The sequence below is a fragment of the Rhinoderma darwinii genome, assembly GCF_050947455.1.
Source record: "Rhinoderma darwinii isolate aRhiDar2 chromosome 5 unlocalized genomic scaffold, aRhiDar2.hap1 SUPER_5_unloc_49, whole genome shotgun sequence".
Taxonomy (NCBI): domain Eukaryota; kingdom Metazoa; phylum Chordata; class Amphibia; order Anura; family Rhinodermatidae; genus Rhinoderma; species Rhinoderma darwinii.
The window spans coordinates 27,428-48,034 of NW_027461808.1; the positions used below are offsets into that span (position 1 = coordinate 27,428).

The 20,607-nt window shown below is 47.7% G+C and overlaps 14 non-coding genes across 14 annotated transcripts; all 14 read right to left on the minus strand.

Annotated features, from left to right (window-relative positions):
- Window positions 1–658: 658 nt before the first annotated feature.
- Window positions 659–849, minus strand: LOC142695937 (U2 spliceosomal RNA). Its single transcript, XR_012863949.1, has one exon. It is a non-coding gene; the product is annotated as a U2 spliceosomal RNA (small nuclear RNA).
- A 1,272-nt stretch (window positions 850–2,121) lies between these two features.
- Window positions 2,122–2,312, minus strand: LOC142696052 (U2 spliceosomal RNA). The gene has a single exon (XR_012864053.1). It is a non-coding gene; the product is annotated as a U2 spliceosomal RNA (small nuclear RNA).
- A 1,304-nt stretch (window positions 2,313–3,616) lies between these two features.
- On the minus strand, window positions 3,617–3,807 carry LOC142696071 (U2 spliceosomal RNA). Its single transcript, XR_012864070.1, has one exon. It is a non-coding gene; the product is annotated as a U2 spliceosomal RNA (small nuclear RNA).
- Window positions 3,808–5,079: 1,272 nt separating this feature from the next.
- Window positions 5,080–5,270, minus strand: LOC142695949 (U2 spliceosomal RNA). Its single transcript, XR_012863960.1, has one exon. It is a non-coding gene; the product is annotated as a U2 spliceosomal RNA (small nuclear RNA).
- Window positions 5,271–6,538: 1,268 nt separating this feature from the next.
- On the minus strand, window positions 6,539–6,729 carry LOC142695961 (U2 spliceosomal RNA). The gene has a single exon (XR_012863971.1). It is a non-coding gene; the product is annotated as a U2 spliceosomal RNA (small nuclear RNA).
- Window positions 6,730–8,017: 1,288 nt separating this feature from the next.
- LOC142695973 (U2 spliceosomal RNA) lies at window positions 8,018–8,208 on the minus strand. Its single transcript, XR_012863982.1, has one exon. It is a non-coding gene; the product is annotated as a U2 spliceosomal RNA (small nuclear RNA).
- A 1,292-nt stretch (window positions 8,209–9,500) lies between these two features.
- Window positions 9,501–9,691, minus strand: LOC142695985 (U2 spliceosomal RNA). The gene has a single exon (XR_012863993.1). It is a non-coding gene; the product is annotated as a U2 spliceosomal RNA (small nuclear RNA).
- Window positions 9,692–10,979: 1,288 nt separating this feature from the next.
- Window positions 10,980–11,170, minus strand: LOC142696053 (U2 spliceosomal RNA). Its single transcript, XR_012864054.1, has one exon. It is a non-coding gene; the product is annotated as a U2 spliceosomal RNA (small nuclear RNA).
- Window positions 11,171–12,459: 1,289 nt separating this feature from the next.
- LOC142695997 (U2 spliceosomal RNA) lies at window positions 12,460–12,650 on the minus strand. The gene has a single exon (XR_012864004.1). It is a non-coding gene; the product is annotated as a U2 spliceosomal RNA (small nuclear RNA).
- A 1,292-nt stretch (window positions 12,651–13,942) lies between these two features.
- Window positions 13,943–14,133, minus strand: LOC142696010 (U2 spliceosomal RNA). Its single transcript, XR_012864015.1, has one exon. It is a non-coding gene; the product is annotated as a U2 spliceosomal RNA (small nuclear RNA).
- Window positions 14,134–15,433: 1,300 nt separating this feature from the next.
- LOC142696022 (U2 spliceosomal RNA) lies at window positions 15,434–15,624 on the minus strand. The gene has a single exon (XR_012864026.1). It is a non-coding gene; the product is annotated as a U2 spliceosomal RNA (small nuclear RNA).
- Window positions 15,625–16,924: 1,300 nt separating this feature from the next.
- LOC142696036 (U2 spliceosomal RNA) lies at window positions 16,925–17,115 on the minus strand. Its single transcript, XR_012864038.1, has one exon. It is a non-coding gene; the product is annotated as a U2 spliceosomal RNA (small nuclear RNA).
- A 1,292-nt stretch (window positions 17,116–18,407) lies between these two features.
- On the minus strand, window positions 18,408–18,598 carry LOC142696048 (U2 spliceosomal RNA). The gene has a single exon (XR_012864049.1). It is a non-coding gene; the product is annotated as a U2 spliceosomal RNA (small nuclear RNA).
- Window positions 18,599–19,894: 1,296 nt separating this feature from the next.
- On the minus strand, window positions 19,895–20,085 carry LOC142696060 (U2 spliceosomal RNA). The gene has a single exon (XR_012864060.1). It is a non-coding gene; the product is annotated as a U2 spliceosomal RNA (small nuclear RNA).
- Window positions 20,086–20,607: the final 522 nt, after the last annotated feature.

A 20,607-nucleotide genomic window follows, 5' to 3' on the forward strand; every position in this document is an offset into this window, starting at 1 on the left:
TGGAAAATAGGCATCCACCAACTTTACAGACAACTTCTCCTTGCTCCTACAACCTCCATCCTTGCACAGTTTGTTATTCTTCTAGGTAACATAGTAACAAATCCAAATTGCTGCTCTCTTTGTAGGCAAGCAAGGCTTTGTTGCAACTGCAATTCTTACTTCTTCTTGAAATGTAGGGACGACAGTACATTCCATCACATCCATCTAGTGTACACAGGTAGGTCCATTGTGGCGGGCAGGCGAGCGGGCGGGCTGCTTTATTGGCTGTTTGCTGTTCCCCTACTCCACTCCACTATTTGACTGTTGTGCTGCATCAATCAATCAATCAATCAATCAATCAATCAATCAATCAATCAATCAGTGGCTGGCTCAGGTGCAGCTCTTTAACTTACCTAAAAGGGAGGGCGGAGAGAAGACAAGGAAGGTGAATGAGGTGTTCCAATGTGAAATGCCGGAAACACAGAAACACAGACGACACACAACAAGAGGTGGCAATCTATTCATTAATTGCATTTAATCAATGAGCTCATTATCACTCATGCATTGTCCAACAGGTGTTGAAATAATGGGATTAAAAGGGGAGATCCCTTCAGAAAGACAGAAACAATAGCAAAGACAAAAAACGCTTTTGGAATCTGCTTTTAGTCAACACATAAGGAAAGGGTGCACCGGTCCTGGAAATACTGCAATACCAGGTCAATGCGTGGAGTGGACAGAGCAAGCTCTATTTCCATCTCCCTGTTCTAAAAATCCATTTAATATATGGTCCCCAGATAGGGGACGTATCAGATATTAAACTGATAAGAACAGATACTACACTTGATCTTAGCCAAAAGGCCGAGAAGCGATAACCCGAACGGGCCGCGCGTTGCCCGAGCCTGCCCGATACTGCTGTTCAGCCCTTGCAGCGATTCAGCCTACTTCTAGGCAATTCCATGGGGCCCTGCAGGCTCACACACTCACAGCTACACGGGAGGTGAATAAAGGCCGGAGAGGAAGCCAGACAGGATTTGCTTCTTTTGCTTGCACCACAATGCAGTGCTGAAAGAGGAGGAATCTACATAAAAACGCCTTCCTGGCAACGCCCAAATGCCCTGCTGCCATGCAGATAAACACTGGCAGCGGCAGCAAGTGCATGCCCACAGCCACCCCTTGTTCCTTCACACCTTGTATCAGCTGTAATCCAGTCCAGTCCAGTGCTGCCTGCTGAGCAGCACTGACCAACACTGCCTGGGCCCAGGCTTTTATCTCTGAGGCCCCATTATGATGTCAGAAAGCTGGCTCTGGAATCCTGAGGGCTCCACTATGACACGTGCAAAGTTCCGTCTGAACTTTATATAAGACGGTGAGGCTCAGTCAGTCACTCAGTGTTGCCTGAGAGGGCAACACTGCAACAGCCGGCCGCCAGGCTGTCTTTTTTTTGCACAGCTAGTTGCCTCCAGGAGGCCACAAGAGGGAGACAAGGGACTGCAAAATGGAAAATAGGCATCCACCAACTTTACAGACAACTTCTCCTTGCTCCTACAACCTCCATCCTTGCACAGTTTGTTATTCTTCTAGGTAACATAGTAACAAATCCAAATTGCTGCTCTCTTTGTAGGCAAGCAAGGCTTTGTTGCAACTGCAATTCTTACTTCTTCTTGAAATGTAGGGACGACAGTACATTCCATCACATCCATCTAGTGTACACAGGTAGGTCCATTGTGGCGGGCAGGCGAGCGGGCGGGCTGCTTTATTGGCTGTTTGCTGTTCCCCTACTCCACTCCACTATTTGACTGTTGTGCTGCATCAATCAATCAATCAATCAATCAATCAATCAATCAGTGGCTGGCTCAGGTGCAGCTCTTTAACTTACCTAAAAGGGAGGGCGGAGAGAAGACAAGGAAGGTGAATGAGGTGTTCCAATGTGAAATGCCGGAAACACAGAAACACAGACGACACACAACAAGAGGTGGCAATCTATTCATTAATTGCATTTAATCAATGAGCTCATTATCACTCATGCATTGTCCAACAGGTGTTGAAATAATGGGATTAAAAGGGGAGATCCCTTCAGAAAGACAGAAACAATAGCAAAGACAAAAAACACTTTTGGAATCTGCTTTTAGTCAACACATAAGGAAAGGGTGCACCGGTCCTGGAAATACTGCAATACCAGGTCAATGCGTGGAGTGGACAGAGCAAGCTCTATTTCCATCTCCCTGTTCTAAAAATCCATTTAATATATGGTCCCCAGATAGGGGACGTATCAGATATTAAACTGATAAGAACAGATACTACACTTGATCTTAGCCAAAAGGCTGAGAAGCGATAACCCGAACGGGCCGCGCGTTGCCCGAGCCTGCCCGATACTGCTGTTCAGCCCTTGCAGCGATTCAGCCTACTTCTAGGCAATTCCATGGGGCCCTGCAGGCTCACACACTCACAGCTACACGGGAGGTGAATAAAGGCCGGAGAGGAAGCCAGACAGGATTTGCTTCTTTTGCTTGCACCACAATGCAGTGCTGAAAGAGGAGGAATCTACATAAAAACGCCTTCCTGGCAACGCCCAAATGCCCTGCTGCCATGCAGATAAACACTGGCAGCGGCAGCAAGTGCATGCCCACAGCCACCCCTTGTTCCTTCACACCTTGTATCAGCTGTAATCCAGTCCAGTCCAGTGCTGCCTGCTGAGCAGCACTGACCAACACTGCCTGGGCCCAGGCTTTTATCTCTGAGGCCCCATTATGATGTCAGAAAGCTGGCTCTGGAATCCTGAGGGCTCCACTATGACACGTGCAAAGTTCCGTCTGAACTTTATATAAGACGGTGAGGCTCAGTCAGTCACTCAGTGTTGCCTGAGAGGGCAACACTGCAACAGCCGGCCGCCAGGCTGTCTTTTTTTTGCACAGCTAGTTGCCTCCAGGAGGCCACAAGAGGGAGACAAGGGACTGCAAAATGGAAAATAGGCATCCACCAACTTTACAGACAACTTCTCCTTGCTCCTACAACCTCCATCCTTGCACAGTTTGTTATTCTTCTAGGTAACATAGTAACAAATCCAAATTGCTGCTCTCTTTGTAGGCAAGCAAGGCTTTGTTGCAACTGCAATTCTTACTTCTTCTTGAAATGTAGGGACGACAGTACATTCCATCACATCCATCTAGTGTACACAGGTAGGTCCATTGTGGCGGGCAGGCGAGCGGGCGGGCTGCTTTATTGGCTGTTTGCTGTTCCCCTACTCCACTCCACTATTTGACTGTTGTGCTGCATCAATCAATCAATCAATCAATCAATCAATCAATCAATCAATCAATCAATCAATCAATCAATCAATCAGTGGCTGGCTCAGGTGCAGCTCTTTAACTTACCTAAAAGGGAGGGCGGAGAGAAGACAAGGAAGGTGAATGAGGTGTTCCAATGTGAAATGCCGGAAACACAGAAACACAGACGACACACAACAAGAGGTGGCAATCTATTCATTAATTGCATTTAATCAATGAGCTCATTATCACTCATGCATTGTCCAACAGGTGTTGAAATAATGGGATTAAAAGGGGAGATCCCTTCAGAAAGACAGAAACAATAGCAAAGACAAAAAACACTTTTGGAATCTGCTTTTAGTCAACACATAAGGAAAGGGTGCACCGGTCCTGGAAATACTGCAATACCAGGTCAATGCGTGGAGTGGACAGAGCAAGCTCTATTTCCATCTCCCTGTTCTAAAAATCCATTTAATATATGGTCCCCAGATAGGGGACGTATCAGATATTAAACTGATAAGAACAGATACTACACTTGATCTTAGGCAAAAGGCCGAGAAGCGATAACCCGAACGGGCCGCGCGTTGCCCGAGCCTGCCCGATACTGCTGTTCAGCCCTTGCAGCGATTCAGCCTACTTCTAGGCAATTCCATGGGGCCCTGCAGGCTCACACACTCACAGCTACACGGGAGGTGAATAAAGGCCGGAGAGGAAGCCAGACAGGATTTGCTTCTTTTGCTTGCACCACAATGCAGTGCTGAAAGAGGAGGAATCTACATAAAAACGCCTTCCTGGCAACGCCCAAATGCCCTGCTGCCATGCAGATAAACTCTGGCAGCGGCAGCAAGTGCATGCCCACAGCCACCCCTTGTTCCTTCACACCTTGTATCAGCTGTAATCCAGTCCAGTCCAGTGCTGCCTGCTGAGCAGCACTGACCAACACTGCCTGGGCCCAGGCTTTTATCTCTGAGGCCCCATTATGATGTCAGAAAGCTGGCTCTGGAATCCTGAGGGCTCCACTATGACACGTGCAAAGTTCCGTCTGAACTTTATATAAGACGGTGAGGCTCAGTCAGTCACTCAGTGTTGCCTGAGAGGGCAACACCGCAACAGCCGGCCGCCAGGCTGTCTTTTTTTTGCACAGCTAGTTGCCTCCAGGAGGCCACAAGAGGGAGACAAGGGACTGCAAAATGGAAAATAGGCATCCACCAACTTTACAGACAACTTCTCCTTGCTCCTACAACCTCCATCCTTGCACAGTTTGTTATTCTTCTAGGTAACATAGTAACAAATCCAAATTGCTGCTCTCTTTGTAGGCAAGCAAGGCTTTGTTGCAACTGCAATTCTTACTTCTTCTTGAAATGTAGGGACGACAGTACATTCCATCACATCCATCTAGTGTACACAGGTAGGTCCATTGTGGCGGGCAGGCGAGCGGGCAGGCTGCTTTATTGGCTGTTTGCTGTTCCCCTACTCCACTCCACTATTTGACTGTTGTGCTGCATCAATCAATCAATCAATCAATCAATCAATCAATCAGTGGCTGGCTCAGGTGCAGCTCTTTAACTTACCTAAAAGGGAGGGCGGAGAGAAGACAAGGAAGGTGAATGAGGTGTTCCAATGTGAAATGCCGGAAACACAGAAACACAGACGACACACAACAAGAGGTGGCAATCTATTCATTAATTGCATTTAATCAATGAGCTCATTATCACTCATGCATTGTCCAACAGGTGTTGAAATAATGGGATTAAAAGGGGAGATCCCTTCAGAAAGACAGAAACAATAGCAAAGACAAAAAACACTTTTGGAATCTGCTTTTAGTCAACACATAAGGAAAGGGTGCACCGGTCCTGGAAATACTGCAATACCAGGTCAATGCGTGGAGTGGACAGAGCAAGCTCTATTTCCATCTCCCTGTTCTAAAAATCCATTTAATATATGGTCCCCAGATAGGGGACGTATCAGATATTAAACTGATAAGAACAGATACTACACTTGATCTTAGCCAAAAGGCCGAGAAGCGATAACCCGAACGGGCCGCGCGTTGCCCGAGCCTGCCCGATACTGCTGTTCAGCCCTTGCAGCGATTCAGCCTACTTCTAGGCAATTCCATGGGGCCCTGCAGGCTCACACACTCACAGCTACACGGGAGGTGAATAAAGGCCGGAGAGGAAGCCAGACAGGATTTGCTTCTTTTGCTTGCACCACAATGCAGTGCTGAAAGAGGAGGAATCTACATAAAAACGCCTTCCTGGCAACGCCCAAATGCCCTGCTGCCATGCAGATAAACACTGGCAGCGGCAGCAAGTGCATGCCCACAGCCACCCCTTGTTCCTTCACACCTTGTATCAGCTGTAATCCAGTCCAGTCCAGTGCTGCCTGCTGAGCAGCACTGACCAACACTGCCTGGGCCCAGGCTTTTATCTCTGAGGCCCCATTATGATGTCAGAAAGCTGGCTCTGGAATCCTGAGGGCTCCACTATGACACGTGCAAAGTTCCGTCTGAACTTTATATAAGACGGTGAGGCTCAGTCAGTCACTCAGTGTTGCCTGAGAGGGCAACACTGCAACAGCCGGCCGCCAGGCTGTCTTTTTTTTGCACAGCTAGTTGCCTCCAGGAGGCCACAAGAGGGAGACAAGGGACTGCAAAATGGAAAATAGGCATCCACCAACTTTACAGACAACTTCTCCTTGCTCCTACAACCTCCATCCTTGCACAGTTTGTTATTCTTCTAGGTAACATAGTAACAAATCCAAATTGCTGCTCTCTTTGTAGGCAAGCAAGGCTTTGTTGCAACTGCAATTCTTACTTCTTCTTGAAATGTAGGGACGACAGTACATTCCATCACATCCATCTAGTGTACACAGGTAGGTCCATTGTGGCGGGCAGGCGAGCGGGCGGGCTGCTTTATTGGCTGTTTGCTGTTCCCCTACTCCACTCCACTATTTGACTGTTGTGCTGCATCAATCAATCAATCAATCAATCAATCAATCAGTGGCTGGCTCAGGTGCAGCTCTTTAACTTACCTAAAAGGGAGGGCGGAGAGAAGACAAGGAAGGTGAATGAGGTGTTCCAATGTGAAATGCCGGAAACACAGAAACACAGACGACACACAACAAGAGGTGGCAATCTATTCATTAATTGCATTTAATCAATGAGCTCATTATCACTCATGCATTGTCCAACAGGTGTTGAAATAATGGGATTAAAAGGGGAGATCCCTTCAGAAAGACAGAAACAATAGCAAAGACAAAAAACACTTTTGGAATCTGCTTTTAGTCAACACATAAGGAAAGGGTGCACCGGTCCTGGAAATACTGCAATACCAGGTCAATGCGTGGAGTGGACAGAGCAAGCTCTATTTCCATCTCCCTGTTCTAAAAATCCATTTAATATATGGTCCCCAGATAGGGGACGTATCAGATATTAAACTGATAAGAACAGATACTACACTTGATCTTAGCCAAAAGGCCGAGAAGCGATAACCCGAACGGGCCGCGCGTTGCCCGAGCCTGCCCGATACTGCTGTTCAGCCCTTGCAGCGATTCAGCCTACTTCTAGGCAATTCCATGGGGCCCTGCAGGCTCACACACTCACAGCTACACGGGAGGTGAATAAAGGCCGGAGAGGAAGCCAGACAGGATTTGCTTCTTTTGCTTGCACCACAATGCAGTGCTGAAAGAGGAGGAATCTACATAAAAACGCCTTCCTGGCAACGCCCAAATGCCCTGCTGCCATGCAGATAAACACTGGCAGCGGCAGCAAGTGCATGCCCACAGCCACCCCTTGTTCCTTCACACCTTGTATCAGCTGTAATCCAGTCCAGTCCAGTGCTGCCTGCTGAGCAGCACTGACCAACACTGCCTGGGCCCAGGCTTTTATCTCTGAGGCCCCATTATGATGTCAGAAAGCTGGCTCTGGAATCCTGAGGGCTCCACTATGACACGTGCAAAGTTCCGTCTGAACTTTATATAAGACGGTGAGGCTCAGTCAGTCACTCAGTGTTGCCTGAGAGGGCAACACTGCAACAGCCGGCCGCCAGGCTGTCTTTTTTTTGCACAGCTAGTTGCCTCCAGGAGGCCACAAGAGGGAGACAAGGGACTGCAAAATGGAAAATAGGCATCCACCAACTTTACAGACAACTTCTCCTTGCTCCTACAACCTCCATCCTTGCACAGTTTGTTATTCTTCTAGGTAACATAGTAACAAATCCAAATTGCTGCTCTCTTTGTAGGCAAGCAAGGCTTTGTTGCAACTGCAATTCTTACTTCTTCTTGAAATGTAGGGACGACAGTACATTCCATCACATCCATCTAGTGTACACAGGTAGGTCCATTGTGGCGGGCAGGCGAGCGGGCGGGCTGCTTTATTGGCTGTTTGCTGTTCCCCTACTCCACTCCACTATTTGACTGTTGTGCTGCATCAATCAATCAATCAATCAATCAATCAATCAATCAATCAATCAATCAATCAGTGGCTGGCTCAGGTGCAGCTCTTTAACTTACCTAAAAGGGAGGGCGGAGAGAAGACAAGGAAGGTGAATGAGGTGTTCCAATGTGAAATGCCGGAAACACAGAAACACAGACGACACACAACAAGAGGTGGCAATCTATTCATTAATTGCATTTAATCAATGAGCTCATTATCACTCATGCATTGTCCAACAGGTGTTGAAATAATGGGATTAAAAGGGGAGATCCCTTCAGAAAGACAGAAACAATAGCAAAGACAAAAAACACTTTTGGAATCTGCTTTTAGTCAACACATAAGGAAAGGGTGCACCGGTCCTGGAAATACTGCAATACCAGGTCAATGCGTGGAGTGGACAGAGCAAGCTCTATTTCCATCTCCCTGTTCTAAAAATCCATTTAATATATGGTCCCCAGATAGGGGACGTATCAGATATTAAACTGATAAGAACAGATACTACACTTGATCTTAGCCAAAAGGCCGAGAAGCGATAACCCGAACGGGCCGCGCGTTGCCCGAGCCTGCCCGATACTGCTGTTCAGCCCTTGCAGCGATTCAGCCTACTTCTAGGCAATTCCATGGGGCCCTGCAGGCTCACACACTCACAGCTACACGGGAGGTGAATAAAGGCCGGAGAGGAAGCCAGACAGGATTTGCTTCTTTTGCTTGCACCACAATGCAGTGCTGAAAGAGGAGGAATCTACATAAAAACGCCTTCCTGGCAACGCCCAAATGCCCTGCTGCCATGCAGATAAACACTGGCAGCGGCAGCAAGTGCATGCCCACAGCCACCCCTTGTTCCTTCACACCTTGTATCAGCTGTAATCCAGTCCAGTCCAGTGCTGCCTGCTGAGCAGCACTGACCAACACTGCCTGGGCCCAGGCTTTTATCTCTGAGGCCCCATTATGATGTCAGAAAGCTGGCTCTGGAATCCTGAGGGCTCCACTATGACACGTGCAAAGTTCCGTCTGAACTTTATATAAGACGGTGAGGCTCAGTCAGTCACTCAGTGTTGCCTGAGAGGGCAACACTGCAACAGCCGGCCGCCAGGCTGTCTTTTTTTTGCACAGCTAGTTGCCTCCAGGAGGCCACAAGAGGGAGACAAGGGACTGCAAAATGGAAAATAGGCATCCACCAACTTTACAGACAACTTCTCCTTGCTCCTACAACCTCCATCCTTGCACAGTTTGTTATTCTTCTAGGTAACATAGTAACAAATTCAAATTGCTGCTCTCTTTGTAGGCAAGCAAGGCTTTGTTGCAACTGCAATTCTTACTTCTTCTTGAAATGTAGGGACGACAGTACATTCCATCACATCCATCTAGTGTACACAGGTAGGTCCATTGTGGCGGGCAGGCGAGCGGGCGGGCTGCTTTATTGGCTGTTTGCTGTTCCCCTACTCCACTCCACTATTTGACTGTTGTGCTGCATCAATCAATCAATCAATCAATCAATCAATCAATCAATCAATCAATCAATCAATCAGTGGCTGGCTCAGGTGCAGCTCTTTAACTTACCTAAAAGGGAGGGCGGAGAGAAGACAAGGAAGGTGAATGAGGTGTTCCAATGTGAAATGCCGGAAACACAGAAACACAGACGACACACAACAAGAGGTGGCAATCTATTCATTAATTGCATTTAATCAATGAGCTCATTATCACTCATGCATTGTCCAACAGGTGTTGAAATAATGGGATTAAAAGGGGAGATCCCTTCAGAAAGACAGAAACAATAGCAAAGACAAAAAACACTTTTGGAATCTGCTTTTAGTCAACACATAAGGAAAGGGTGCACCGGTCCTGGAAATACTGCAATACCAGGTCAATGCGTGGAGTGGACAGAGCAAGCTCTATTTCCATCTCCCTGTTCTAAAAATCCATTTAATATATGGTCCCCAGATAGGGGACGTATCAGATATTAAACTGATAAGAACAGATACTACACTTGATCTTAGCCAAAAGGCCGAGAAGCGATAACCCGAACGGGCCGCGCGTTGCCCGAGCCTGCCCGATACTGCTGTTCAGCCCTTGCAGCGATTCAGCCTACTTCTAGGCAATTCCATGGGGCCCTGCAGGCTCACACACTCACAGCTACACGGGAGGTGAATAAAGGCCGGAGAGGAAGCCAGACAGGATTTGCTTCTTTTGCTTGCACCACAATGCAGTGCTGAAAGAGGAGGAATCTACATAAAAACGCCATCCTGGCAACGCCCAAATGCCCTGCTGCCATGCAGATAAACACTGGCAGCGGCAGCAAGTGCATGCCCACAGCCACCCCTTGTTCCTTCACACCTTGTATCAGCTGTAATCCAGTCCAGTCCAGTGCTGCCTGCTGAGCAGCACTGACCAACACTGCCTGGGCCCAGGCTTTTATCCCTTAGGCCCCATTATGATGTCAGAAAGCTGGCTCTGGAATCCTGAGGGCTCCACTATGACACGTGCAAAGTTCCGTCTGAACTTTATATAAGACGGTGAGGCTCAGTCAGTCACTCAGTGTTGCCTGAGAGGGCAACACTGCAACAGCCGGCCGCCAGGCTGTCTTTTTTTTGCACAGCTAGTTGCCTCCAGGAGGCCACAAGAGGGAGACAAGGGACTGCAAAATGGAAAATAGGCATCCACCAACTTTACAGACAACTTCTCCTTGCTCCTACAACCTCCATCCTTGCACAGTTTGTTATTCTTCTAGGTAACATAGTAACAAATCCAAATTGCTGCTCTCTTTGTAGGCAAGCAAGGCTTTGTTGCAACTGCAATTCTTACTTCTTCTTGAAATGTAGGGACGACAGTACATTCCATCACATCCATCTAGTGTACACAGGTAGGTCCATTGTGGCGGGCAGGCGAGCGGGCGGGCTGCTTTATTGGCTGTTTGCTGTTCCCCTACTCCACTCCACTATTTGACTGTTGTGCTGCATCAATCAATCAATCAATCAATCAATCAATCAATCAATCAATCAATCAATCAGTGGCTGGCTCAGGTGCAGCTCTTTAACTTACCTAAAAGGGAGGGCGGAGAGAAGACAAGGAAGGTGAATGAGGTGTTCCAATGTGAAATGCCGGAAACACAGAAACACAGACGACACACAACAAGAGGTGGCAATCTATTCATTAATTGCATTTAATCAATGAGCTCATTATCACTCATGCATTGTCCAACAGGTGTTGAAATAATGGGATTAAAAGGGGAGATCCCTTCAGAAAGACAGAAACAATAGCAAAGACAAAAAACACTTTTGGAATCTGCTTTTAGTCAACACATAAGGAAAGGGTGCACCGGTCCTGGAAATACTGCAATACCAGGTCAATGCGTGGAGTGGACAGAGCAAGCTCTATTTCCATCTCCCTGTTCTAAAAATCCATTTAATATATGGTCCCCAGATAGGGGACGTATCAGATATTAAACTGATAAGAACAGATACTACACTTGATCTTAGCCAAAAGGCTGAGAAGCGATAACCCGAACGGGCCGCGCGTTGCCCGAGCCTGCCCGATACTGCTGTTCAGCCCTTGCAGCGATTCAGCCTACTTCTAGGCAATTCCATGGGGCCCTGCAGGCTCACACACTCACAGCTACACGGGAGGTGAATAAAGGCCGGAGAGGAAGCCAGACAGGATTTGCTTCTTTTGCTTGCACCACAATGCAGTGCTGAAAGAGGAGGAATCTACATAAAAACGCCTTCCTGGCAACGCCCAAATGCCCTGCTGCCATGCAGATAAACACTGGCAGCGGCAGCAAGTGCATGCCCACAGCCACCCCTTGTTCCTTCACACCTTGTATCAGCTGTAATCCAGTCCAGTCCAGTGCTGCCTGCTGAGCAGCACTGACCAACACTGCCTGGGCCCAGGCTTTTATCTCTGAGGCCCCATTATGATGTCAGAAAGCTGGCTCTGGAATCCTGAGGGCTCCACTATGACACGTGCAAAGTTCCGTCTGAACTTTATATAAGACGGTGAGGCTCAGTCAGTCACTCAGTGTTGCCTGAGAGGGCAACACTGCAACAGCCGGCCGCCAGGCTGTCTTTTTTTTGCACAGCTAGTTGCCTCCAGGAGGCCACAAGAGGGAGACAAGGGACTGCAAAATGGAAAATAGGCATCCACCAACTTTACAGACAACTTCTCCTTGCTCCTACAACCTCCATCCTTGCACAGTTTGTTATTCTTCTAGGTAACATAGTAACAAATCCAAATTGCTGCTCTCTTTGTAGGCAAGCAAGGCTTTGTTGCAACTGCAATTCTTACTTCTTCTTGAAATGTAGGGACGACAGTACATTCCATCACATCCATCTAGTGTACACAGGTAGGTCCATTGTGGCGGGCAGGCGAGCGGGCGGGCTGCTTTATTGGCTGTTTGCTGTTCCCCTACTCCACTCCACTATTTGACTGTTGTGCTGCATCAATCAATCAATCAATCAATCAATCAATCAATCAATCAATCAATCAATCAAGTGGCTGGCTCAGGTGCAGCTCTTTAACTTACCTAAAAGGGAGGGCGGAGAGAAGACAAGGAAGGTGAATGAGGTGTTCCAATGTGAAATGCCGGAAACACAGAAACACAGACGACACACAACAAGAGGTGGCAATCTATTCATTAATTGCATTTAATCAATGAGCTCATTATCACTCATGCATTGTCCAACAGGTGTTGAAATAATGGGATTAAAAGGGGAGATCCCTTCAGAAAGACAGAAACAATAGCAAAGACAAAAAACACTTTTGGAATCTGCTTTTAGTCAACACATAAGGAAAGGGTGCACCGGTCCTGGAAATACTGCAATACCAGGTCAATGCGTGGAGTGGACAGAGCAAGCTCTATTTCCATCTCCCTGTTCTAAAAATCCATTTAATATATGGTCCCCAGATAGGGGACGTATCAGATATTAAACTGATAAGAACAGATACTACACTTGATCTTAGCCAAAAGGCCGAGAAGCGATAACCCGAACGGGCCGCGCGTTGCCCGAGCCTGCCCGATACTGCTGTTCAGCCCTTGCAGCGATTCAGCCTACTTCTAGGCAATTCCATGGGGCCCTGCAGGCTCACACACTCACAGCTACACGGGAGGTGAATAAAGGCCGGAGAGGAAGCCAGACAGGATTTGCTTCTTTTGCTTGCACCACAATGCAGTGCTGAAAGAGGAGGAATCTACATAAAAACGCCTTCCTGGCAACGCCCAAATGCCCTGCTGCCATGCAGATAAACACTGGCAGCGGCAGCAAGTGCATGCCCACAGCCACCCCTTGTTCCTTCACACCTTGTATCAGCTGTAATCCAGTCCAGTCCAGTGCTGCCTGCTGAGCAGCACTGACCAACACTGCCTGGGCCCAGGCTTTTATCTCTGAGGCCCCATTATGATGTCAGAAAGCTGGCTCTGGAATCCTGAGGGCTCCACTATGACACGTGCAAAGTTCCGTCTGAACTTTATATAAGACGGTGAGGCTCAGTCAGTCACTCAGTGTTGCCTGAGAGGGCAACACTGCAACAGCCGGCCGCCAGGCTGTCTTTTTTTTGCACAGCTAGTTGCCTCCAGGAGGCCACAAGAGGGAGACAAGGGACTGCAAAATGGAAAATAGGCATCCACCAACTTTACAGACAACTTCTCCTTGCTCCTACAACCTCCATCCTTGCACAGTTTGTTATTCTTCTAGGTAACATAGTAACAAATCCAAATTGCTGCTCTCTTTGTAGGCAAGCAAGGCTTTGTTGCAACTGCAATTCTTACTTCTTCTTGAAATGTAGGGACGACAGTACATTCCATCACATCCATCTAGTGTACACAGGTAGGTCCATTGTGGCGGGCAGGCGAGCGGGCGGGCTGCTTTATTGGCTGTTTGCTGTTCCCCTACTCCACTCCACTATTTGACTGTTGTGCTGCATCAATCAATCAATCAATCAATCAATCAATCAATCAATCAATCAATCAATCAATCAGTGGCTGGCTCAGGTGCAGCTCTTTAACTTACCTAAAAGGGAGGGCGGAGAGAAGACAAGGAAGGTGAATGAGGTGTTCCAATGTGAAATGCCGGAAACACAGAAACACAGACGACACACAACAAGAGGTGGCAATCTATTCATTAATTGCATTTAATCAATGAGCTCATTATCACTCATGCATTGTCCAACAGGTGTTGAAATAATGGGATTAAAAGGGGAGATCCCTTCAGAAAGACAGAAACAATAGCAAAGACAAAAAACACTTTTGGAATCTGCTTTTAGTCAACACATAAGGAAAGGGTGCACCGGTCCTGGAAATACTGCAATACCAGGTCAATGCGTGGAGTGGACAGAGCAAGCTCTATTTCCATCTCCCTGTTCTAAAAATCCATTTAATATATGGTCCCCAGATAGGGGACGTATCAGATATTAAACTGATAAGAACAGATACTACACTTGATCTTAGCCAAAAGGCCGAGAAGCGATAACCCGAACGGGCCGCGCGTTGCCCGAGCCTGCCCGATACTGCTGTTCAGCCCTTGCAGCGATTCAGCCTACTTCTAGGCAATTCCATGGGGCCCTGCAGGCTCACACACTCACAGCTACACGGGAGGTGAATAAAGGCCGGAGAGGAAGCCAGACAGGATTTGCTTCTTTTGCTTGCACCACAATGCAGTGCTGAAAGAGGAGGAATCTACATAAAAACGCCTTCCTGGCAACGCCCAAATGCCCTGCTGCCATGCAGATAAACACTGGCAGCGGCAGCAAGTGCATGCCCACAGCCACCCCTTGTTCCTTCACACCTTGTATCAGCTGTAATCCAGTCCAGTCCAGTGCTGCCTGCTGAGCAGCACTGACCAACACTGCCTGGGCCCAGGCTTTTATCTCTGAGGCCCCATTATGATGTCAGAAAGCTGGCTCTGGAATCCTGAGGGCTCCACTATGACACGTGCAAAGTTCCGTCTGAACTTTATATAAGACGGTGAGGCTCAGTCAGTCACTCAGTGTTGCCTGAGAGGGCAACACTGCAACAGCCGGCCGCCAGGCTGTCTTTTTTTTGCACAGCTAGTTGCCTCCAGGAGGCCACAAGAGGGAGACAAGGGACTGCAAAATGGAAAATAGGCATCCACCAACTTTACAGACAACTTCTCCTTGCTCCTACAACCTCCATCCTTGCACAGTTTGTTATTCTTCTAGGTAACATAGTAACAAATCCAAATTGCTGCTCTCTTTGTAGGCAAGCAAGGCTTTGTTGCAACTGCAATTCTTACTTCTTCTTGAAATGTAGGGACGACAGTACATTCCATCACATCCATCTAGTGTACACAGGTAGGTCCATTGTGGCGGGCAGGCGAGCGGGCGGGCTGCTTTATTGGCTGTTTGCTGTTCCCCTACTCCACTCCACTATTTGACTGTTGTGCTGCATCAATCAATCAATCAATCAATCAATCAATCAATCAATCAATCAATCAATCAATCAATCAATCAGTGGCTGGCTCAGGTGCAGCTCTTTAACTTACCTAAAAGGGAGGGCGGAGAGAAGACAAGGAAGGTGAATGAGGTGTTCCAATGTGAAATGCCGGAAACACAGAAACACAGACGACACACAACAAGAGGTGGCAATCTATTCATTAATTGCATTTAATCAATGAGCTCATTATCACTCATGCATTGTCCAACAGGTGTTGAAATAATGGGATTAAAAGGGGAGATCCCTTCAGAAAGACAGAAACAATAGCAAAGACAAAAAACACTTTTGGAATCTGCTTTTAGTCAACACATAAGGAAAGGGTGCACCGGTCCTGGAAATACTGCAATACCAGGTCAATGCGTGGAGTGGACAGAGCAAGCTCTATTTCCATCTCCCTGTTCTAAAAATCCATTTAATATATGGTCCCCAGATAGGGGACGTATCAGATATTAAACTGATAAGAACAGATACTACACTTGATCTTAGCCAAAAGGCCGAGAAGCGATAACCCGAACGGGCCGCGCGTTGCCCGAGCCTGCCCGATACTGCTGTTCAGCCCTTGCAGCGATTCAGCCTACTTCTAGGCAATTCCATGGGGCCCTGCAGGCTCACACACTCACAGCTACACGGGAGGTGAATAAAGGCCGGAGAGGAAGCCAGACAGGATTTGCTTCTTTTGCTTGCACCACAATGCAGTGCTGAAAGAGGAGGAATCTACATAAAAACGCCTTCCTGGCAACGCCCAAATGCCCTGCTGCCATGCAGATAAACACTGGCAGCGGCAGCAAGTGCATGCCCACAGCCACCCCTTGTTCCTTCACACCTTGTATCAGCTGTAATCCAGTCCAGTCCAGTGCTGCCTGCTGAGCAGCACTGACCAACACTGCCTGGGCCCAGGCTTTTATCTCTGAGGCCCCATTATGATGTCAGAAAGCTGGCTCTGGAATCCTGAGGGCTCCACTATGACACGTGCAAAGTTCCGTCTGAACTTTATATAAGACGGTGAGGCTCAGTCAGTCACTCAGTGTTGCCTGAGAGGGCAACACTGCAACAGCCGGCCGCCAGGCTGTCTTTTTTTTGCACAGCTAGTTGCCTCCAGGAGGCCACAAGAGGGAGACAAGGGACTGCAAAATGGAAAATAGGCATCCACCAACTTTACAGACAACTTCTCCTTGCTCCTACAACCTCCATCCTTGCACAGTTTGTTATTCTTCTAGGTAACATAGTAACAAATCCAAATTGCTGCTCTCTTTGTAGGCAAGCAAGGCTTTGTTGCAACTGCAATTCTTACTTCTTCTTGAAATGTAGGGACGACAGTACATTCCATCACATCCATCTAGTGTACACAGGTAGATCCATTGTGGCGGGCAGGCGAGCGGGCGGGCTGCTTTATTGGCTGTTTGCTGTTCCCCTACTCCACTCCACTATTTGACTGTTGTGCTGCATCAATCAATCAATCAATCAATCAATCAATCAATCAATCAATCAATCAATCAATCAATCAATCAGTGGCTGGCTCAGGTGCAGCTCTTTAACTTACCTAAAAGGGAGGGCGGAGAGAAGACAAGGAAGGTGAATGAGGTGTTCCAATGTGAAATGCCGGAAACACAGAAACACAGACGACACACAACAAGAGGTGGCAATCTATTCATTAATTGCATTTAATCAATGAGCTCATTATCACTCATGCATTGTCCAACAGGTGTTGAAATAATGGGATTAAAAGGGGAGATCCCTTCAGAAAGACAGAAACAATAGCAAAGACAAAAAACACTTTTGGAATCTGCTTTTAGTCAACACATAAGGAAAGGGTGCACCGGTCCTGGAAATACTGCAATACCAGGTCAATGCGTGGAGTGGACAGAGCAAGCTCTATTTCCATCTCCCTGTTCTAAAAATCCATTTAATATATGGTCCCCAGATAGGGGACGTATCAGATATTAAACTGATAAGAACAGATACTACACTTGATCTTAGCCAAAAGGCCGAGAAGCGATAACCCGAACGGGCCGCGCGTTGCCCGAGCCTGCCCGATACTGCTGTTCAGCCCTTGCAGCGATTCAGCCTACTTCTAGGCAATTCCATGGGGCCCTGCAGGCTCACACACTCACAGCTACACGGGAGGTGAATAAAGGCCGGAGAGGAAGCCAGACAGGATTTGCTTCTTTTGCTTGCACCACAATGCAGTGCTGAAAGAGGAGGAATCTACATAAAAACGCCTTCCTGGCAACGCCCAAATGCCCTGCTGCCATGCAGATAAACACTGGCAGCGGCAGCAAGTGCATGCCCACAGCCACCCCTTGTTCCTTCACACCTTGTATCAGCTGTAATCCAGTCCAGTCCAGTGCTGCCTGCTGAGCAGCACTGACCAACACTGCCTGGGCCCAGGCTTTTATCTCTGAGGCCCCATTATGATGTCAGAAAGCTGGCTCTGGAATCCTGAGGGCTCCACTATGACACGTGCAAAGTTCCGTCTGAACTTTATATAAGACGGTGAGGCTCAGTCAGTCACTCAGTGTTGCCTGAGAGGGCAACACTGCAACAGCCGGCCGCCAGGCTGTCTTTTTTTTGCACAGCTAGTTGCCTCCAGGAGGCCACAAGAGGGAGACAAGGGACTGCAAAATGGAAAATAGGCATCCACCAACTTTACAGACAACTTCTCCTTGCTCCTACAACCTCCATCCTTGCACAGTTTGTTATTCTTCTAGGTAACATAGTAACAAATCCAAATTGCTGCTCTCTTTGTAGGCAAGCAAGGCTTTGTTGCAACTGCAATTCTTACTTCTTCTTGAAATGTAGGGACGACAGTACATTCCATCACATCCATCTAGTGTACACAGGTAGGTCCATTGTGGCGGGCAGGCGAGCGGGCGGGCTGCTTTATTGGCTGTTTGCTGTTCCCCTACTCCACTCCACTATTTGACTGTTGTGCTGCATCAATCAATCAATCAATCAATCAATCAATCAATCAATCAATCAATCAATCAATCAGTGGCTGGCTCAGGTGCAGCTCTTTAACTTACCTAAAAGGGAGGGCGGAGAGAAGACAAGGAAGGTGAATGAGGTGTTCCAATGTGAAATGCCGGAAACACAGAAACACAGACGACACACAACAAGAGGTGGCAATCTATTCATTAATTGCATTTAATCAATGAGCTCATTATCACTCATGCATTGTCCAACAGGTGTTGAAATAATGGGATTAAAAGGGGAGATCCCTTCAGAAAGACAGAAACAATAGCAAAGACAAAAAACACTTTTGGAATCTGCTTTTAGTCAACACATAAGGAAAGGGTGCACCGGTCCTGGAAATACTGCAATACCAGGTCAATGCGTGGAGTGGACAGAGCAAGCTCTATTTCCATCTCCCTGTTCTAAAAATCCATTTAATATATGGTCCCCAGATAGGGGACGTATCAGATATTAAACTGATAAGAACAGATACTACACTTGATCTTAGCCAAAAGGCCGAGAAGCGATAACCCGAACGGGCCGCGCGTTGCCCGAGCCTGCCCGATACTGCTGTTCAGCCCTTGCAGCGATTCAGCCTACTTCTAGGCAATTCCATGGGGCCCTGCAGGCTCACACACTCACAGCTACACGGGAGGTGAATAAAGGCCGGAGAGGAAGCCAGACAGGATTTGCTTCTTTTGCTTGCACCACAATGCAGTGCTGAAAGAGGAGGAATCTACATAAAAACGCCTTCCTGGCAACGCCCAAATGCCCTGCTGCCATGCAGATAAACACTGGCAGCGGCAGCAAGTGCATGCCCACAGCCACCCCTTGTTCCTTCACACCTTGTATCAGCTGTAATCCAGTCCAGTCCAGTGCTGCCTGCTGAGCAGCACTGACCAACACTGCCTGGGCCCAGGCTTTTATCTCTGAGGCCCCATTATGATGTCAGAAAGCTGGCTCTGGAATCCTGAGGGCTCCACTATGACACGTGCAAAGTTCCGTCTGAACTTTATATAAGACGGTGAGGCTCAGTCAGTCACTCAGTGTTGCCTGAGAGGGCAACACTGCAACAGCCGGCCGCCAGGCTGTCTTTTTTTTGCACAGCTAGTTGCCTCCAGGAGGCCACAAGAGGGAGACAAGGGACTGCAAAATGGAAAATAGGCATCCACCAACTTTACAGACAACTTCTCCTTGCTCCTACAACCTCCATCCTTGCACAGTTTGTTATTCTTCTAGGTAACATAGTAACAAATCCAAATTGCTGCTCTCTTTGTAGGCAAGCAAGGCTTTGTTGCAACTGCAATTCTTACTTCTTCTTGAAATGTAGGGACGACAGTACATTCCATCACATCCATCTAGTGTACACAGGTAGGTCCATTGTGGCGGGCAGGCGAGCGGGCGGGCTGCTTTATTGGCTGTTTGCTGTTCCCCTACTCCACTCCACTATTTGACTGTTGTGCTGCATCAATCAATCAATCAATCAATCAATCAATCAATCAATCAATCAATCAATCAATCAATCAGTGGCTGGCTCAGGTGCAGCTCTTTAACTTACCTAAAAGGGAGGGCGGAGAGAAGACAAGGAAGGTGAATGAGGTGTTCCAATGTGAAATGCCGGAAACACAGAAACACAGACGACACACAACAAGAGGTGGCAATCTATTCATTAATTGCATTTAATCAATGAGCTCATTATCACTCATGCATTGTCCAACAGGTGTTGAAATAATGGGATTAAAAGGGGAGATCCCTTCAGAAAGACAGAAACAATAGCAAAGACAAAAAACACTTTTGGAATCTGCTTTTAGTCAACACATAAGGAAAGGGTGCACCGGTCCTGGAAATACTGCAATACCAGGTCAATGCGTGGAGTGGACAGAGCAAGCTCTATTTCCATCTCCCTGTTCTAAAAATCCATTTAATATATGGTCCCCAGATAGGGGACGTATCAGATATTAAACTGATAAGAACAGATACTACACTTGATCTTAGCCAAAAGGCCGAGAAGCGATAACCCGAACGGGCCGCGCGTTGCCCGAGCCTGCCCGATACTGCTGTTCAGCCCTTGCAGCGATTCAGCCTACTTCTAGGCAATTCCATGGGGCCCTGCAGGCTCACACACTCACAGCTACACGGGAGGTGAATAAAGGCCGGAGAGGAAGCCAGACAGGATTTGCTTCTTTTGCTTGCACCACAATGCAGTGCTGAAAGAGGAGGAATCTACATAAAAACGCCTTCCTGGCAACGCCCAAATGCCCTGCTGCCATGCAGATAAACACTGGCAGCGGCAGCAAGTGCATGCCCACAGCCACCCCTTGTTCCTTCACACCTTGTATCAGCTGTAATCCAGTCCAGTCCAGTGCTGCCTGCTGAGCAGCACTGACCAACACTGCCTGGGCCCAGGCTTTTATCTCTGAGGCCCCATTATGATGTCAGAAAGCTGGCTCTGGAATCCTGAGGGCTCCACTATGACACGTGCAAAGTTCCGTCTGAACTTTATATAAGACGGTGAGGCTCAGTCAGTCACTCAGTGT